At 47.5% G+C, this 17,612-nt stretch overlaps 1 long non-coding RNA gene across 1 annotated transcript in view; it reads left to right on the top strand.

Moving 5' to 3' along the window:
* Window positions 1-741: 741 nt before the first annotated feature.
* Window positions 742-17,612, top strand: part of LOC308635254 — a 28,414-nt gene continuing 11,543 nt past the window's right edge. The window contains exon 1 of the long non-coding RNA XR_014019174.1: window positions 742-968. This is a non-coding gene — a long non-coding RNA (uncharacterized lncRNA). The remainder of the gene's footprint in view (window positions 969-17,612) is intronic.

Here is a 17,612-nt window from a genome sequence, read left to right as displayed (position 1 = left end):
TTTGCCTCCAAGAGGATGGACCAGATGACCTAATAAAGTTCCTAATAAAATCTCCTGGGCAGATCACCAACCTCCTTCCTTTTTAAAGTCTCATTGAAAAAGGAATGTCTACAGCAATCCCTGGGTAACACATTACAGTGTTTCACAAGCCTCCCAACCAGGAAGCTGTTCTTAATGTTTAACCTTAATCCCTCCCGCTGTAATTTAAGGCCCTTTTCTCTTGTTGAGTGCAAATGGAGAACAGCTGCTCACCATCATCGTCTGACATCAGCGATTTCTCAAGATGACCCTGTGAGACAGGCCAGGGTCATTAGACCCAATTTGGTGCTCAACAAATAAGTATCTATTCCTGCCTGTGTGGACCACAGATTGGTTTGCTGGGCACAATGAAGAGCTGCAAGTTTATTAGGGCATCACTTCAGAGACGTGTCTCCTGTGATCCTGCCTGTTGGACGGGCTTCCAGAAGGTTCTCCTAGGGTTCTCCATCACAGAAGCTGCTGTACAGACAGGAATAATTTTTGTGGAGGTGGCTGAGACTTTAGACTTTAGGCAATGAATCTGTGGTGACATCCAGCTGAAGCGCTTTGGCCCTTCCTTGGACGTGGGGATAGCTTTGTTCCTGGGGTTTCTTTCCAATCAGTAAGACTGGGGATGCTCCATGAGGGCGTGCGGGCTCCCTACTATTCCGAGAGGCCAAGTGGAGGGCAAGGGGAAGCAATCATGAAGTTCTCGGGGGCCTTCTGTTCTCTCTGAAAGGAGGCAAGGATGAAATATAACCAAGCAATTAACCACCTCCGTCATCACTCAGAACAACAGTGTCAACAACAAGACCAGGGACAACAAAGCCCAGAGGCTGCTGGGTGAATGGGCCTTCCTCAGGTCAAATCTTATCTGACTCTTTCTCCCTCCTGTGCTTTATCTTGGTCTACATTTAGAGAAACCCGGGCCATGATGTTTGGAAGAACAGGTGAGCCAGTGGGGGGTGGATTTCAGAGGCCTGGGCCCATGCCCTCCAATCCTACTCCGATCTCACCTTTGACAGAGTCTTTACCTCTCTCTGAGCCTGTGGCTTCTGGTTTCAGAGCCGCCCCCGGCCCCCATCCTATGTTGCTGTCGCCAGAGGGGAAGGGTGATGGCAGTGCCTTGGCTTTCAGGGCCCAACCTGTACCTGGGTCCTGCCTTCCTGCTTCTCTTCCTCCAGGAGGCTACATTCTAACCCATAAACCTTCTCCTCCAGGCTTAGGGTTGGGCTGTTCCTGATGTTTATCAGAGGCTGTGATCAAAGCTGTCCTGGTCATAAATTTCTCCCTGTGGCTGTCAGGCCCCAGGGCAGCTGAAGAGGGTTGGTTTGCTCCACTCCACCCACTCCCATCTCTGCCAAGAAGCTGTCCTCTCAGGAGCCATGGTAGGGCCAGTCCAGTCCTGGGAGCTGCTTCTGAGGCCCAGGGAGGATTTTTGTGGTAGGGGAGAGAACATGGAGCCTGTACCCAGGAAGACGAGGGCAGGCTGCGCGGCCGTGGTCCCTCTGTGTGTGTGTGTGTGACAGGCATTGCAAGCCTTCTCCTGCGTGGCTGTAAAATGCCTCATGGGTAGATGGGAGCAAACAGGGGAGACCAACCTAGAGCCTCAAGCACCCTCCGGAGTCCTTGAGCCCCATCCCTCATTTCATAGGAGAAACTGAGAGGTTAAAGGGCTTTGCTCACAGCCCCGCAATGAGAGTCGACTAGGAAAGTCTCCTGAACCTCAGTCCCCAGCACAGCAGCCAGGCCCCGGGAATCACCGAGTGGTCATTGAAACTGGAGAAGGTCCCAAGCCTTAGAGGATCCCCCTCAGCCTTCTCTAGTGTCCATGCGACCAGTGGATGTTTACAGCGGCCTCGGATTAGGTGACTGATGCCCACAAGAAAGTCAAGGCTGGTGGAGAAAATGAGGTGCAACCAGAGGATTTCCGAACAGCTGGCTGGGGAGCTGGTGCGCTGTCTGTCCGGGCAGGACCAGGGGGAGGTGGCTGGAGGCAGGGGCAGGAGGTCTTGGAGCTCTTCTGCCTCAGGATTCTAGGAAGCTTTGGGGCTGAGCTTTAAGGTTTCCAGGATGGGGTGGAGCGAACATTTAGGCAAATTCTCACCATCTTCTCTCTGCTTCAGGGCTTCCCTCAGAATCAAAAGTGAAAGTGAAGGAAGGGGCTGTAGAAAAACCTCAGCTTAACCCTTTCACTGACAGGAGGAATCAAGCCCAGAGAGGGAAGGGACTGAGTAGGGAGTGGTAGATCTTAGTTGGGATCCGGGGTACTTGAAGCTGAGCTGGTTCTTAGAAGGAATGCATGCAAGCATATCTACCAATAGACTACATGTGTGCTTAAATAAAACACATAAAAACATGGCCACAATTTGAGAACAATGCTCCACAGATAAAAGTAGCCTTAATCCCCTCTAAAATGATCAACCCCTATTCTTAACCCCCAGCAGCTCCCCAGGTTTTCTAAAGGCAACTCAAACTTTGTTCATTTTGCATCTATGTGGGTAGAGAAGAGGCCGAAAATATAAGGGAGGAAGACATGGGATTTGGAGTCACTAGGACTTGGGCTCCAGGATTTAGGCCCTTGAACAGATTACCTACCAGCTTTGTCATTTGTAGACGTGCAGATGTAATGATACCAGCTTTTTAGTGTAGTGCTGGGGACATAGTAGGTGCTCAATAAGTGTTCACTTTAGCGACACCTTGGGATTCTTAGTCCAAGTCACATTCAAAAGGACCTCATTGCAAAAGGGAGGCAGAATCATGGAGGACCCTCCCTTGGATAGGATGTGGGTGAGTAGGGTCTATTTTAAATCTGGAGGCAAATCATCCCCCAGGTGAAGTGAGGATTAGAGGACTGAGTTGGGTTTTCCAGAATAACATTTATCTCAGTTTTCAGGAAATGAGAGTTTCAGATGTTGCCACAGATTGGTGGCTTTTGGGGCCTTTGTTCCATTAGGCTAGGGTTGATCCTGGTTTGGGTTTTAAGGTTTAATTATGTGCTGAATTGTATTATATGTTAAAGTCCTAATCCCACCCTCAGTACCTTAGACTGTGGAGATAGGGTATTTGGAAATAGGATCCTTATTTTATATTTTAATGATTCAGAGTATTAAACCCAAGGGTGCCTAACCACTGAGCAACACCCTCAGCACTTTTAAAATTTTAAATTTTGAAACAGGGTCTTACTAGGTTGCTTATAGCTTTACTAAGCTGCTGAGGCTGACTTCAAGCCTGTAATCCTGCCTCGGCCTCCAGAGTTGCTGGGGTTATAGGCGTATGCCACCACACCCAACAGATAGGGTCTTTAAATAGATCTTTATAATGAACTGAAGTCATTAAGGTGGGCCCTGATGCAATATAACAGGTATCTTTGTAAGAAGAGGCACTTAGGACACAGACACACACAGGAGACACAGGGAAAAGGTGAACGTCTAACAAGTCAAAGGAAGGGGCTCAGAAGAAGCCAGCCTGCCGGACTGTCTTTTAAGCCATCTAACTTGTCATATTTGTTATAGCAGCTATAGCCAACTAATACAAGCTCCATTTATTCTTCTTTCTGTGACCTTGGGTGAAGCAGCCTGTCTGCCTTTCCACGGCTCCTGGACTCCTGGTGGGGCTCTGGAGGGAAAGGGACACTGGGTCAGTGCTTTTCACTTTTGTGTACATGAAAAGCAATTTTGGGGGTGGGGGGCAGGGGGAGCCTGGTAAAGACTTAGGTCCCATGACCACCTAGTTATGTCTGCTGGAGGGGCTGGGGAGATTCTGCTGGTGACTCTGTGTTAAGGCCCACCTTTCTAGGGCTACTGCCTGGACACTCAGTTCCCCCAGGCTTTTGTTCTTGGGGGTTCATGCCCAGGGGGAGTAGGAAGGTGTCCTTCTGGGTCATGAGACACCGGCTTCTCCTAGCGCTCCTCATTCGTTCCCACCTTCCAGCTCTGCAGTGGCAGAGCCTCCCAGCCGCTGGGCCTCTCAGAGCGAAGCTGGCCTGGCTGGTCCAGGGGCCAGGGGCCAGGGAGTGCGGGCCAGTGCGCAGGCGCCGGGTGGTGGCCTGTCAGGATGGGGATGATGGGCGTGGGGAAGTTATGAAGTCTGGGATGTCTCGCTCCTGTCGGCTTCCAGGGTGACACATGCACAAAGGTACCTTTTATAGGTGGGAAATTATAGGTGCTGCTACTTCAAAGGCCTTGGCAGCCAGAGCGCTTCTTTGAAAGATGACAGTATTATTAATGGTGATTTATTGCTGGGGCCATTTTGACAACAGAAATAACCAGTTTCCCCACCTTCTTGGCTTTCTTCCCCCATACCTGGCTTTTTTTTTTTTCTCCTTGTCCTCTACCTTAGTTTTTAGCTGCGGTGGGGGGTTATCGGCCTCCCTGTATAAGGAGGCAGAGGCGTCTGTTTAACACACACAGTGAGGTATCTGGCTTATTAACTTGTCATCATGTGTCACAAAGTTTAGCGAAATGCTGGTGGATTATAATCCTAAACAGGGCAATTACCCTGTTATTAAAGCCGCTTTCTCTTTCTTTCCTTTCTTCCTCTTCCTTCACTCCACCTTCCTTTCTTTTCTCTCTTCCTTTTCCCTTCCCCTCTTCTTTCCTTCCTCCCTCCCTTGTCTTTCACCTTCCTTTGTTTTTTTCTTCCTTCCCTCCCCCCTCCCTCTCTCTCTATCTCTTGCTCTCCACCCCTGACCTCTTTCCTGATTGGCTTCATTCTTATCTCTGTCCGCTTTCTTGCTTGCATTGACCCCAAGAATAAACTTGGCCTAGAGGCCTAGCTCTAGAGGCAAGAGGCGGTCAGGAGCTGGCCACCTTGCTGCAGCCAGAGCCATGGAGGAGGTGCACTGTCCTAGCCAAGGCAGTGCAGGGAGGAACAGTGAACAGCAGGGGGACAGGATGGCTTCTGCTGCCAGGCAGAGAGGCTGGAGCCCGGAGCCAGAGCTAACAGAGGTTTGTTTAGCCTGTCCGACTTTGCCGTGGGCTGAGGTTTTCCTTCAGGATATCTCCCTGTGCCTTTTATTCGGTCACTTATGGGTCTGGAACTGGAGGTGGACAATAGAGTGAGGTGGGGGGTACATGGAACATGACAAATTGCCTGATATGAGTTTGAATCCTGGCTTCCACTGACTTCCTGCCATTCCTCTGTCTGAGACTTGGTTTCTCAGTCTGTAAAATGGGGATGATCACTCTTGTACGACTGCACACAGTTTCAAGGAGGATCCAATTGGATTATGGGTAGGAAAGAGGATGGCCAGTGGTAAATCGCTGTGCGAATCTAAGGGTCCACTGTGATTTTACTATGCCACTGCAGGGGTTCGTTTCCTGTCAACTAACCCTCAACTCTTGCTGCTCCAAAGGAGCATAAATTATTTGTTCATAGTGACATTTTGGCCAATGATGCATATGAAGATGGTCCCACAAAACTATACTGCCTGGTGACGTCATAGCCAGCTTGGTTTGTAGAGGTACAACCCTGATGTTCACACAATGATGAAATCGTTGCTCAAAATGGGTGCCTCCTTGCAGTAAGTGACTCATGACTGTAAACAGGAATTCATTGTCTGTTTCTTTCTCTACTCCTGGGAGGTTGTGATGACCTTGATTAATAAATCTACCTGGGAGGTAGCGTTTGACTCAGGCGCTGAACAATGGCAATTTTTAGGAGCATTCATGATAAACACTTGTTAGGTGCACTGTGCTGGCTTAAGAATACAAAACTGAAGAGGCTGAAATTGAAATAATTGAATCACAGCCTGCCAGATCTTAAAAGGATCTTAGAGACCATCTAGTTGAATTGTCCCATTCTATAGCTTTGTTAATTAGTCTCAAATAAATAGATTTAATTTATCTGGTATCTTCCTAAAAGACACCAGATAAATTATAGGCAGAGCTGGGACAAAAATCCCCCGGCTCAGACTTCCTAGACTCTAGATGCTCTTCTCTTCCTTGTAAGGAAAGTCCTCATCAGTTAGCTCTCAGGAGAGTACCTGCTGGCAGTCATTTACACTTCAGTATGAAGTAAACATTCAGTACTCCCAGGTGGTGTTTCTTTCCTCCCCCGAGTGCTGGGGATTGAACCCAAGGCCTCATGCTGGGCAAGCACTCTGCCACTGAGCTGCTTCCCCAGCCCTCAGGTGTATTTGGTTTTGAAGCCTCGTCCCCAGTTATAAGCAGCTGGGTCTTGTTTCCTGTCAGTGAAATTTCTCCCACTGGTTAGAAGAGAGGCAATGCAGGGACTCATGATTTCCACCCCCTAAATTTATGCCACTTGCCTCCTCTGTTGGGCAATAAGGGCTGGGCACTGCTTCCTGAATTAACTGACCTGGACCAAGATCGACATGTCCACAGTTCAGATGGTGTTTGTCAGGGAGCTGTCAGGGAGCAAGGTTGGGTGGATGGATGGAGTCAGATTGGTTTAAAAATGGAAAACCAGCCGACAGGTTTAAAAATGGAAAGCAGTCAGACAGCGTGAAGGTGGTTCCTAAACAAAACGCTGCCCCTTCTGTTTGTTTTCTGGTTGCTTTCCTCATATTTGGGGAACACTGGAAAGCAGACTGGTATTGAGAACTGTCAATTCCAAGTGCTGGGAGCAGAGAGAGTTTGTGAGCCCCTACTGCGCTCTGTGCAGGGTGGTGGGGAAAAAAGAGACCATTCCCACCTTGTGGTGCTCAAGTGTAGAGTTGGGGCAATAGACAAGGAGGGGAAGGGACTTCCTGGTCTCCCCTGCTTTTGCTCATTGAGAGAACCACCACGCTCTTTCTGTAGGTCACTTGAACATTGGTAGAACACACCGAGATTTAACTACAAATGTATTGATGGGACTTGTTGGCTGGACGTGCAGAGAGGGAACAGAATTTAGTAACGATTTGAGGTTTTGAGGTTGGAGTGGATGCAGATGTGTGGCCCTCAGAGGAACAGGACACTTCTGAGTCAAGGCTTGCTGGCTGCAAGGAGGTAAGGCACCCATGTGCAAATATCCTGCTGACTTTGGAGACTTAGAAGAAGGGCCCTGGAGCCTGGGGTAAGGTGAGGGCAGAGATGAACCTGTGGAGCCTTAGTCTAGTGGAGAGAGGTGCTTCCTGAAGCCAAGAGAGAATCCTTGACCACCTGGGTAGGAGAGTTGCAACACTGTTCCTCTCAGCTGGGCAAACCAGCCTGAGCTGGGATGGCGGGTGGCAATCTACTCTCCATTTGGTCCCTCTTCCAGTGGTCATTTGAAACTTTGCTGAGGTGCCCGGCTGTTCCATGGATTCCGGAAGGCAGAGAGGACTGGAGGGTAAGGAAGGTCTAAGGCAGGGCTGTTACCCTGCTCCTCCCCTAAGGCCACAAGGGACCTATGAATTTGTGGGCTGACTCCTCTGGTGGCTTTGCCAGGTCAAGGTACCGGTCAAGATTTGCCTTTGTCTTCTGAAGTTCAAAGGAGAAGACCTTTGGCTTCCCATCTTTACTGGCAATTTCAGATGGTGCCACAATATATGTCATTATTCAACTGTGTGATTTGTACAAGTCACTTCATCTCATTGTGATGCATCTGAAAAACAGAGCTGGACATTTTGCCCTGCTGGCCTTTTTTGGATTGTTGTGGAATAATAACACATGAGAAGATGGATAGCAGACATTTGGTAAACTTTACAGTAATATGCAACAGTTCATTCCCAGGATAATAACTCTGATTCTGTCATTTGGAACACTGACCCCCTTTCTCTAAGGAACCTCCAGGGGCAAAATGCTTCTGACCCCGGGCTTCCCAGGAAGGACCAGATTCCTGGCTTATGGAGTGGGGTAGCCCCCTCTTCCAAGAATAAGGATGTGAAGGAGAATCCTCTGCTCTAAGGGGGCGCTTCTGGGAGCCACCCACACCCACACCCGCTTCCATCTGAGGAGGGTGCCCACTGCCAGTCTGTCTGGAGGTGCCTTGCCTTGCCCCAGGGCCCACCCCATCTCAGCAGGGCCTTTGATATAAGAAACCCGAAAGGCAGCTGTCTGGCTGTAGTTCTGACAGGTGTCTCAACCAGAGCCTCAAGATAAGGGAGATGGTGAGCTGATCCCTCCCTCCTTGGATTGATAATTGAGCAATAACAGCTCTGTAATTGCTAAATAAAACCTCTTGCCCCACCACGATAGATTTATGGCTGAACCACCTTATCTGGACTGAGGGTGTTTGTGAGTATACATGGGTGTGTAGAGGTTGGGAGGGGAGAGAAGGCAATTTTGCAAAATTTCCAAGGCCGTGGTGTAGTAAATTCCTGTCCTTCTTCCCTTCCCTGAAGTACAGTCATGTGTCCCTCAATGACCTGACATGTTCTGAGAACTGAGTCATTAGCGATTTTGCTGTGTGAACATCAGAGTGTGTGTACCCAGATGTAGGTGATAGAAGTCAGCCACTCCACGGGGCCCCTCAAGAGACACTGTAAACGTGAGATGCATGAAGCTGCTGTGGGTGTAACAGGGCATAGTCTTTTGCAGCAAACTTAATAACAGTTAAAAAGTAGTTTAGTAAATACATAACTCAGAAACAGCTTTTTATTATCCTGCATAATTTTAAGTGCTATGCATTTATATGACTAGCAGTGCAGTAGGTTTTTTATGCCAGCTTCACCACAAACACATGAGGGTTGTATGTTGAGCTAGGATGTCACAATGGCTATGATGTCACTAAGCCATAGAAATTTTATTTTCTTATTAGAAGCACTGTCATATATGCTAACCATCACTGACTACAACATTGTTATGGGGTGCATGGATGTGTTATATAGAAGCTCTTTCTAGATCTGCCAGAACTTATACATGCATGGATTTTTTTCTAGAACCAACCATGGTGGACTTGCCTCATGAAATATATGCCTATTGTAATGACAATAATGATGAAAACTGTGACCTGAACAAGGGACTACATGTGTGTGTGTGTATGTGTATGTGTGTGTGTGTGTGTGTGTGTGTATACACACACACACATTTTATTTATCTATCTACCTATCTATCTATTTAATATACCAGAGATTGAACCCAGGGGCACTTTATCACAGAGCCACATCCCTAACCTCTTTTTTATTTTTTCATTTTTTTAAATTGGTTTTTTATACGTGACAGCAGAATGCATTATAATTCATATTACACATATACAGCACACTTTTTCATATCTCTGGTTGTATACAAAGTATATTCACACCAATTTGTGTCTTTATACACATACTTTGGATAATGATGTCCTGGTTGAGTTGCTTAGGGAGGCCTCACTAAATTGCTGATGCTGGCTTTGAACTTGCAACCTTCCTGCCTCAGTCTCTCTAAGCCAGTGAGATTATAGGCATGTAGTTTTTGACAAGTTTGATTTAATCCAGTCAATATTTAACAAAGTGCCTATTTTTTAAAATTCTTTTTGGATAAACATGACAGTACAGTGTATTTTGACATATTATACATACATGGAGTATGACTTATTCTAATTAGGATCCCATTCTTGCAGTTGAACATGACGTGGAGGTTCACTGGTGGTGCATTCATATATATGAACATAGGAAAATTACATGCTTATTCTTGCTTGGGGCTAGAAAAGCTATGGTTATTTTTTGTGGGGGGTGGAGGGGAGCATGGAGAATATATAAATAGGGGTAACATAGGTTTTTTTCTTTCTTGTTTGAGGGGCCAGATCATGCCCAGCTGGCTGGATGCAAGTGGGGTGGGTGTGAGGGGTTGGATCAGGGGTGGTTCATGGTCCACATGTAGCTTCATGACCCAGACATACCTATCGGGTCCCTGCTCTGTTACTCACCATCTCCAAGGCCTTGTCTTGGGTTCTTGTGAATACGATATACTCCAGGCTTGTATAATTTTATCAAAATGGATTCTACTGTCATGTATAACTAAGAAGAACCAATAATAAAAAAAAATGCGGGAATGAATACTCCCTAGCTCCCAAGGTTGATGTGAAGGTTAAATGACTTGGTGGATGGGGTTACTTGGCACCTTGCTGGGTCAGTTGCTCAGCTGATAGCATCGCCAACCTGGTGATGGAGAGGAAAGACTGGGACCTACTGACAGGGCCAGGCTGGAGAGGACCAGGAGCCAAGTGGCTGTCACAGAATCAGGGCTGTGTGTATGCTGGCTTATCATTCTTTTTCAATTTTGTAAATTTTAATATTGGTAGGTACCATATCCAAGTGATTTAAAGGTAAAAAGGCAAAAAGGGATATTATTTTTCTTTTCTTTATGGAAAAGGAAGGAGAAAAATTGCTTCCACACCTGTCCGCTGTCACATTCCCCCTTCTCAGAAGCAACCACTTGTCATTGGTTTCCAAGGTATTCTTTCTGGGGTAATCTAGGCATGTACCAGGATATGGTGATGATGATAGAAATAGCCGATACTCACTTAGACTTGACATGAGCGCAGCTCTGTTTTAAGTACTTCACATATCAATTCATCTAATCCTCATAACAATGACTTCGAAGGTCAGTGCCATTATCTGTCATAACTTCTTGATTTTAGTTTTCCATATTTTTATCGATATATAATAGTTGTACATAACAGTGGGATTTGTTGTTATATATTTGTACATGCACACAATATAACACTATAATTTGGCTAATGTTATAATTTTTTAGAACATATAACATGTAATTCTAAGATTTTTGCTCCATGTTTTTTTTTTAATTTAAACATTTATTTACATCATTGCAACCCTAACACATGAGAAAAAATAAACCCTAAGCAAAAATAGTAATAAGGGAAAAATTATCTGTGGTCATTTTGGGGGACCCCATAAAGGCAGAGGGCTGTGAAGGATGGGAAAGAATATAGATTTAGTATCTGGCATTTATGGATTGCACAAAGATACATCCATATTTTACTCCACTTCCTCTACAGTGTAGCAGGGTGAGGTAGGTATTGCTGTTTCCATTTTTTTTAGATGAGAATAGTAGATCAGAAGAACTAAATCCCAAGCTGCTATAAACCCTTTTGGGTCTGCTGACTCAGCCTGGCACTTTTGCTGTGCCCAGCCCATGTGAACTGAGTGAAGGAGCCACTGTCTGATAGTAGAGGCCAGCATCTTTGCTCCTGGAGGCCGGTGGAGTAAAGGGAAACTTATGCAGAATGCTGGGGGGGGGGGTGGTGGTGACAGCACAGTTCTTCCTAACATGACAATTGTGGCCACTTGCTGCCTTCAGAAGAGCCTGGCCCAAGCTGACGGGCATCTTGGCCACACCAGTGTGCTGGCATACTTTTCTCTTTTGGAAAGGACCAAACAGAGGAAGGAAGCTGCATTTGTTTGAGCACCTACTATGTGCTAGTTCTATAAATTTCTTATCAGTTCTAATGGATAGGAGAGTCATTGTCTTAGAATCTAAAAACTTGAGAGCAGGAAGGGATGTTAATACTCGTCTGATCTAACCTTTTATTTATAAGAAAGTGACTTGCCCATTATCAAGAATATAAACAACAGTAATTGTTGGCGAGGATATGGGAAAAAAGGCACACTTGTATATGCTGGTGGGACTGCAATTGGTGCAACCACTATGTAAAGCAGTATGGAGATTCTGCAGAAAACTTGGAATGGAAACACAATTTGACCCAGCTATCCCATTCCTCAGTTTATCCCCCAAAGATTTAAAATCAGCATATTACAGTGATGCAGCCCCATCAGTATTTATAGCAGGTCAATTCACAATAGCTAAACTGTGGCCCAACCTAGGTGCCTTTCAACAGATGAACGGATAAAGAAAATGTGGTACATATATACAATGGAATATTACTCAGCCTTAAAGAAGAATGAAATTATGGCATTTGCAGGTAAATGGATGGAGCTAGAGGGAGAGCAAGGGAGGAAGATTACCTCTAGATAGGGAATAGGGGTGGGAGGGAAAGAGAGAGAGAAGGGGAAAGCATGGATGGTGAAAGGAAACCCTCATCATTAAACAAAGCACATGTATTAAGATGTGAATTTGGTGTCAACATACCTTATATACTATCAGAGATATGATAAATTGTGGTATAAAGGTGTATTAAGAATTGTAATGCAAAAATAAATAAATAAATAAAAAATAAATGGGTGGAGCTAGAGAATATCATGCTAAGTGAAACAAGCCAATCCCAAAGAACTAAATGCTGAATGTTTTTTTCTGATAAGCAGATACTGGTCCATAATGGGGGTGGGGGATGGGGAAGAATGGAGGAACTTGGATTATGCAGAGAGAAGTGAGGATAGAGGGGAGGGTGTGTGGAGGAGAGAACGATGGTGGAATGAGATGGACATTATTACCCAATGTGCATGTATGATTGCACACCAGTGTGACTCTGTAAGGTGTGCAGCCAAAGGAATGAGAAGTTGTGCTCCATTTGTATACAATGTGTCAAAATGCATTCTGCTGTCATGTATAACTGATTAGGACCGGAAAAGAAAGTGACTTGCCCAAAGTCCCAGAGGATTCTAATTTTTTTCCTTACTAAGAAAGAAATTATTGTATAATAATCCTCCTTCGCTTCCACCAACAGCAGAATGTCAGTGTGCACATACAGTTTCCACACAGAGGCCGTGGGGCCAGTCTCCCAATTTTATGCTCGCCCTTGGGGAACTGGAGAGGGCAGCTTCTCCAGCACCCATTTCCCCTTAGTTCTTTCTCAGGTGTATAATCTCCTGCATCTCCTGGGAGCAGGTGATGTTCAGAGAGGACCTGGGGTCAGACAGGCCAGGAGCCCGACTTTGGCTCTGCCATTTACCAACTGCTAGTGGGAAAGGAAAGGCCGCAAGCCAACCCCTTAGGTTTCCCAGCCTCCATAAAGGATTAATAGTTTATTGTCAGTAAAAGAGCTTTGCAGACTGGCGGCCATTATTCATACGAGCCCATGGATGAACAAAGGAGATCTTGTTGGTTGTGCAGGGGAAAAATCCAACGTTTTGAGGGGTCACGAGGTGCCATGAATGAGCCAGAATCTGGCCTGAAGAAGGGAGTTTGGGAAAGAAACAGCCTATTTTAGTTTTGAGACACAGTTTGGACTTTGAGAACAGACTGCTTGGTGAATGAAGTGGTGAGTAAGCTGCTTGTGGATGAAGAGAAGAAAAAGATCAGCTTTTAGTGAGCCAGAGACAAGGGTTCCTAGTGAACAGAGACGATGAAGGTGGCAGCTAATGTGCAAGAATGCTAAATTTTAAAGTATTTTTTAGTTGTTGATAGACCTTTATTTTATTTATTTATATGTGGTGCTGAGAATCGAACCCAGTGCCTCACACATGCCAGACAAGTGTGCTACCGCTGAGCCCCAGTCCCAGGCCTAAGAACGCTAATTTATGATGTGTTGCCCACTATTCCTCGTGCTTCAGAGATACCAGCTCAGCCATTCCTGCAACAGGCCCACGGAGGATTCCCACTTTGTAGATGCAGACACTGAAGCACAGAATGGTTAAGGCACTTGCCCCAGGTCACATGCTGGTGAGTGGAGGAGCCAGGATCTGAGTCCAAGGCCTTGTGTTACCCTGGACCGAACATGTCTGGGACCAGTTCGGTAGCGCTGGAGACCAAGAGCTCCCCAGACAGATGGAATTCAAAGACACAAATGTCATATCCGTTTGTCGTTGTCTATTTAGAGGCAACTTGCAGGGAGTGAGTATTTTGTCTTATGCTTGAGGAGGCTGGCCAGAAAGCATTTTGATTTGTGACAGCTGGGGGTGGAGGAGCGGAAGGGTTGGGAAGAAAGCGGGGAGGTGACTGTGTTCAGGCTGTTATTTCTCCAGAGGCTCAGGGAGCTGGTCAGTGGGAGGGAGCCGCCTGCTTTTCAGCGAGGCTGCTGACCTGCGTCATGATGACCATTGGCCTGGCCTGAGGAGCTGAGATTGCTAAGTTCCTCCCCTGGGTTCAGATGAGGCCCTACTATGGGTGTAATTTGAGTTCACTTGGAAGTCATAGCCAGCCTTTACCTTCTCCTTCCTTTCTCCTCTCCACCCTGTTTCCCACCAGACACAGCCTGATAGGAGCAGTGAGAGAAGGGGAGGGTGGAATGAATCAAATGATACTTTTTTTTTTCTTTTTGGTACTGGGGATGAACCCAAGGCCTCACACATACTAACCAAGTGCTCTACCACTGACATACAACCCCAGCCCCTTTTATTTTTATTTGAGATAGGGTCTCAGAGACCCAGACTGGTCTTGAACTTGTGATCTTCCTGCCTCAGTATCCCCAGTAGCTGGGATTACAGGCGTGTACCACCAAGCTGGAACTTTCTTGATGGTACCAAGTGACAGGGTACTTTCTTGAAAGCATAGTCAGCTTTCCATCACTCTAGCAAACACCTGAGATAATCACTTTATGAAGAAAAAAGGTTTGTTTTGTCTCAGTTTTGGAATTTTCGGTCTATAATTGGATGATTCCTTGCTTTGGGGCCTGTGATCGCGCAGTACATCATGGTGGTGTGGTTGGAGTGTGTGGTGGAGCAAAACCTCTCACCTGATGACTGGGAGGTGGAAGAGAGAGGGAAAGAGACCAGGCTCCCACGGGCCCCTTTGAGGGCCATCTCCCAATCACTTAAAGACCATCCACTGGGCCTCACGTCTTAAAGGATTCTTCCACCTCCCAATAGCAACAAGCCGGGACCAACTCTTTAACACTTGGGCCTTTGGAAACATTCCAGGTTGAAACTATAGCAAGAGGGATGGTGGTTACCCTTGGGTCTCAGAGAAGTTTATTTTCTTTTTGGACAGGGACGTACTAAGTTGCCCAGGCTGGCTTTGAACTTGTGATCCTCCTGCCTCAGTCCCCAGGAGCTGGGATTACAGACAGCTGAGATTACAGGCAGGTACCACTGTACCTGGCTAACTGGGAAGGAATTCTGTGTTCTTTCTGTTGCACTGTCAGGGTGGGGAGAAGAGAATTGCCAGCATCCTAGAGCCTGCGCTTCTTGCCTCCATGGGAATCTGCTCTGGAGGGGCTGGCCAGCAGATGCGTGGTCCTGATGTTGGGGTCAGGCAGATGCTCCAAGTGTGTAAGCCCATGAGAGTTTCCTGGTAGGCACAGCAAAATGGAGTCCTGAAAGCCTCCCCGCCTTCTGAGGAGTCCTAGTAAAGATGGTGGTCTCCTCCGTCCACTTCCTCAGGCTGACTGGGGGTCACGTACCCAAGAGGCTGCACTACAGGGAAGGTAGCAGAGTGGAAGGTGCTGGAAGCATCCTGGCTGACTGACTGGAGGGATACCCTAGCATTGCAAAGCCAGTGGAGTGGGTGTGTGTTCTAGGAGTGGATTAGCTGTTTAACCACGGTGTGTGCTCTGCTGGGTGCCAGGGACTGAGGTCACTGCTAGGTATTCCCATCCTTGCACTCCAAGGGCTCAAGGTGCTACTCAGGAGACAGCAGGTCAATGGAGAAGTCACCTTCCTGTCGCCAAGGGCCGGGCTCCAGACCCAGGAAGGGTGGTGGGGGCTGGTGGAGGAACTTCGGAGGAACTGCCCGGGGCCCTGCGTGGCAGAAACCTCTCAGACCCGTCTGCACACAAAGAGCTCTGCTTGTTCCTCACTCTCTGATTGTTTGTGGGTATGTCCACACACACACCCACAAACACACCCACATGCACACACACATACTAGTAAGACTTAAGCACTTTATGAGTTGATGTCTATTATTTAAAAAATGTATTTTGGAAATTTTCAAAAACACAAAATTAGAGGGGAGAGCACAGAGCCTAGTGGATTCCCATGTATCCATCTCCCAGCATCTATGATCATCAACATTTTACCAATTTTGTTTTATCCATTGCCTCTGTGCACTATTACAACCACTCATGATGTTCGGTGTTCTGCCAGTGCTCTCAGAATGCCTTGTCGCATTCCCTCCTTACAGTAATCCTGCTGAGCTACTGTGAATGGTTATGATCATCCTCATTTTATTAAGAGAAAATTTAAGTTTCAGAGAGATAAAGGAACTTTTCCAAGGTCACACAGGAAGTGGATGACAGAGCTCAACAACCCAGGCCTTTCACTGCCTCATCAGGTACCTTCCCACTGGATCATTCCAATCGTGTTTTCAAATACAGACAGGGTGGATGTGGGTCTGTCCCCTCCAGACCTCGAGCACGGATGATTTAGGGGTCTCTGGGACTCTTGGCTCAGGCTGGACCTTTCTTTAACCCCTTTGTGTGTCCTGCCCTGCTGCCCCACTGATGGGGGGTGGGGGCAGAGCCCAGCAAGGGCAGCTCTCCCAGGCTTTTCCTTGGTGGCTTTCTTGGATTGTGGCTGCAGGATGTTTATAAAACTCTGAATCAATTTGAGGCACAGAGATTTTCAATCAGGGAAGCAGATTGCGCTGATAGGGTCAAAAGGCCTGTCGCCAGCGAGGATCGCAGCATCTGACATATTAATTTGAGCTGTCAGAACCAATATGTGTAACAGAGGTGTGGAGCCACAGGCCCTGTTTCTGGAAAAAAAGGGGTGGGGTGGGGTGGGGGGGAGCGTGGGAAAAGGAAAAAAAAAGAGGGGGAGGAATCCCACCTTATAGGGGCTAAGTTTCACAGATTCCCGTAAAACCAGTCCCACCAGCATGTGGCCAGGGCACCCTCTGCAACTTGGGAGAGGAGAGGGAGCAGGCTGGGGAGGCAGGAGGGGTGGCAGGGCTGGAGCCTGTCACAGGGAGGCTGGGTGGCCCTCAGGGAAGCTTTACCAGCTTTACCCACCCTCTGCCTCTTTCCTTCCTGGCACCCTTTGGCTCCCAGAGCCCTCATGCTGGCAAAGAAGGCGGCTCTGGGCTCTGGCAGGAAGTACATGTTATTGAGAACTTTGATACGTAGCATGTGAACGTCTGCGCTGCCGTCAGGCTTCTGGGAGGAAATCAACGTGGAGCCAGCCTCCGCCGAGGGTCACAGACACACCGTGCTTAGTGCCCTTGGCACCTCTCTTCTGCCCTCCCCCTCCCATCTCCCCAGTTCCTTTCAGATGGCTTTGGACAGCTCTGCCATCCCCTCCCGACCTTGAGACCTCCTAATTTCCTTTGCCGGCGGCAGATGCTGATGTTCTTTGCTGGCGAGAGGACAGGACAGGCCACGCCACTGGTGAGGGTGCTAGGTGTGCAGCCTGCCCTCGCTCAGCCTGCACTTTCCACCTTGTGAGGTTGCACATGGGGTGCAGGGCGGGTCTAGGAAAGCTCTGTGGTACCCATGCTCCTTAGGCCAAATGATCATAAAAATGCACAGACAAACATCCCATTGTGGCCAAGGCACAGCCCGGGCTCAGGAAATGCTGGTTCTGCTCCTGGGAGCCCCTGGTTGCTCGGGGGCCCAAGACTGAGTTTATTCTCTCTGTCATGTAAAAGAACACAGTCCCCATCCAGTGGAACAAGACTCATGCTTATAAAAGTAGGCCAACTTTGAGGGAGATATGACCCTGTTGAAAGGTGGCAATGTCCTCAGATGGACACAACAAGTGGAGACACCAAAGCCTGGGTGCCTTGAGAGTTGCTGGGGTCCCCAGTGGGAATGGGAAGCATTCAGACTCCTCTGGGTGTGAATCCAAGCCTGTGGCCTCCCAGACAAGCCTCCCCAGTGCCTGCCTGACCTTTTACCTGGAGGATGGAGGTTTGTCCAGGCACTGGAGCTGGAGGGCTCCCTGGGGGACACAGAAG

This window comes from Spermophilus citellus, assembly GCF_964194105.1.
Source record: "Spermophilus citellus genome assembly, chromosome: 16".
Classification (NCBI taxonomy): Eukaryota; Metazoa; Chordata; class Mammalia; order Rodentia; family Sciuridae; genus Spermophilus; species Spermophilus citellus.
The sequence above is the reverse complement of the archived record's forward strand: the minus strand, read 5'-3'. Positions and strand labels throughout refer to the sequence as shown.